Source organism: Helianthus annuus, chromosome 3 (genome assembly GCF_002127325.2).
Source record: "Helianthus annuus cultivar XRQ/B chromosome 3, HanXRQr2.0-SUNRISE, whole genome shotgun sequence".
NCBI classification, from domain to species: Eukaryota; Viridiplantae; Streptophyta; class Magnoliopsida; order Asterales; family Asteraceae; genus Helianthus; species Helianthus annuus.
In genome coordinates this window covers 5,712,591-5,715,496 of record NC_035435.2, presented here as the reverse complement: position 1 = coordinate 5,715,496, position 2,906 = coordinate 5,712,591, and the positions used below count along the sequence as shown (strand labels likewise).

The 2,906-nt window shown below is 36.1% G+C and overlaps 1 long non-coding RNA gene across 1 annotated transcript; it reads left to right on the top strand.

Annotated features, from left to right (window-relative positions):
* Nucleotides 1-664: 664 nt before the first annotated feature.
* LOC110927499 lies at nucleotides 665-2,679 on the top strand. The gene is made up of 3 exons (XR_002585671.2): nucleotides 665-1,156; nucleotides 1,697-1,821; nucleotides 2,338-2,679. It is a non-coding gene; the product is annotated as an uncharacterized LOC110927499 (long non-coding RNA).
* Nucleotides 2,680-2,906: the final 227 nt, after the last annotated feature.

The following is a 2,906-nucleotide window of genomic DNA, read 5'->3' as shown; positions in this document are numbered from 1 at the left end:
CTTCAACTACTCATACTAGCTCCGCACGAACGCCTTTTCTTCTTCAACCCTCTAAATTATGCACATTTTTATATATGTGGTATAATAATCCGCACGTTTTGCCGTTGATGGGAATTCATAGACCGCACCTTGTTATCTTCGTCAAACACTAATAATAAATAAACTTTAAGTAAACATAAAGACCCTACACGAAAGTTGCAATGGGGATATAAAGGTTTTTGTCTCAATGGTCTAATGGAGTTACTTTAGGCTTGCAGACAAACTTTTAGATAACAGTCATATGGCATCATTATTTTATATAAAATATATCAAAACGGGACCCTTGTTTAATCCACCAACCGTTTTTGCATCTATTTCATTATTAACTTATTTAATACAAAACTAGTTACATTCTTTGTATGATGGAAATTTCTAGTGATAATTATTTATATATATATATATATATATATATATATATAAAAGGAACTTGTTAGCTATAGAAATATTTAACCTTTCTTGGAAAAGCTATCAAAGTTTTAGTATTTGAAATTATATATTATAAATTAGCAACCAGTTTTGGCTGCTCTAAGTTGTACGCTATGTATAAAAGGTGTTTTGTGCATATGTATGTTGTACAATCGATTATTTGTTGTACCCATGACTACCTTACCTCTCTTTGCTACGTGTTGCCTCTTCATCTTCTGCTTTCTTTTGCTTATCTTCTGCTCATCTCATCTTTTTCATTTTTACTCATCAATAGTACAAATTTAGAGATAGAGAGAGGGACTCTAGAGACGAGGGTTGGCCGGTGGAGGTGATCGATGGTTGCGGTACTCATGTTCTAACTGTAGCGCGCAGCAAGCCATCACCGATTGTTCCCACGATTCGTCACCACAAACCCCCTGAAAATCGTGTTTGCTTTTATTATTTTTTGTCCAATCTTCTACCTAAATCTCTTAAAGAAAGATGAAATGGGGAAATCGCCGAAGACGAAAGATGCCGCACACACACGCTCTTTTTCACTCTCTTCGACCACACTCATAAATATTACCCATCTTCCACTTCACTACCGTTCAATCGCCATTGCATTCATTGTGTTAAATCCCCCAATTTTGTTTCAGTCATGCTTCTTCCCTGATATTAGGGTTTTCGGAGACCATGCTTCCTTAATCACACGGTAATTATTGCTCATGTGTTTATTTATCACTGAAATTAGTTTAAATAGTGTGTTTGTTTGTAGCTTTTTTGATGTTAACTTTTGATATTTGTGTGTTTATGATGTTGTGATATTGTTTATGTGTTTGTATAGAAGATATTGTTGTTGAAATTTGTGCTATGTTGTGTTGCGATGTTATGTTTAGTGAAGTTGTTGTGGATGATTGTATTGTTTATTGCAAATGAGGTTTTGTTAGGTGATGGAAGGGATGATGATGATACATTCAGCTCGGATCTTGGGTATGGTTACTAGCTTCATGCTCGGTTTTGAAGTTTCAAAAGTTGCGAGTGGTTAAGATTTTAGTACCCACTTAAGAGATGAACTAGGAAGTTTGATTTAAATTTATTGTATGCATATGTTGAAAAGCATGTCACTCTATTTGATTTAAGATGAACGTACACACATGCACTCTAGGCTTTAAACTCCCAGCATGTACAACATATGACAATGGAATGTACACAGCTGGGATCTTGCTTACGTTGGACTATTTTTGGGATGTAGGTTCAGTAGGTGAAGAAAACAGGAAGCCACATCGGTTTAAGCCTGGGACTCAGGTGCTGCGTGAGATTAGGCATTTGCAAAAGACGGTTGATATGCTCATTTCGGTTGCTCTGTTCATTCGAATTGTGAGATTTCTTTGCCTTGGTGGTTGTGTTGACTTTTTTGTATGACTGCTTTGCACATTGAATGGTGTTATGCTGATTATTGATCATGGGTTTAATCTAATATTATGGGTCAGTAAAAGAGTTGCATTTGATTTGAAAATTAGCGATTTAGTTGTTGTCCTAGGGTCGAAAACGTATATACCAAAAAAAATCTATAGAACTGGGGGGTCGAAAACGTATATACCAAAAAAATTCTATACGAAAACTACATATATAACACTACTGAGCGAAAAGTTCGGGGGGCCGGGCGCCCCTCCCTGCCCCTTCTATACTTCGCCACTGGGTCCTGTGAAAAACAACAATAAGAACCAACAATGTGTCCATGCTGGTAAGTGCTTTTGTTGGTAGTTTTGAGGCTCACACTTTTGTCATTCTTGCATTGCATTTTAGTATTTGAAAACCTGTCATTCTTGAATCTTTTTGTGGGACTTTATCTTTTTTTGATGTTATTAAGTGTCTGGTACATGGGTTTTGCAGAAAGCATGGATGGTAAAGGAGGGTATGCAGAAAGTATGGATGGCAAAGGAGGGTATGCAGAAAACATGGTTGATAAAGGGGTGTTGGAAGATGATCAACCAATTGCTGGGAAAAGATAGATTTGAAAGAAGAAATCAAACAACTTAACTGAGAACTCACGTTACAGGAGGACACATTCAAGTGATTACGAATGGAAACAGAATAATCCATTTCATCATGGAGCGCAAAACAAATGGGATTCATAAGTTGTATAAATAAGACATATGAAGAAAACGCCTCGCTCACACGCAGGAAAATTTACAAGGCCCCGCGGGGCAACGCCCGCGGGTCGAAATTCTAGTTTGATACAATAAGTAAGAAATAGATGATGTGAGAAGAAGCAGTATTCAACGAAAAGTAAGACCGTCAAGTTCATTATGCCACTATTTTGATATAAAAGTCAAATAATTATATTTTATTATATATTGCAAATATACGGTTGCGACACGTTTTTTTTCTCTAAGATTCGATTAAAGTTTTATTTAAATGACTCAAATATAGTTGATTTTTAGTATCGTAAGTTATAGTGA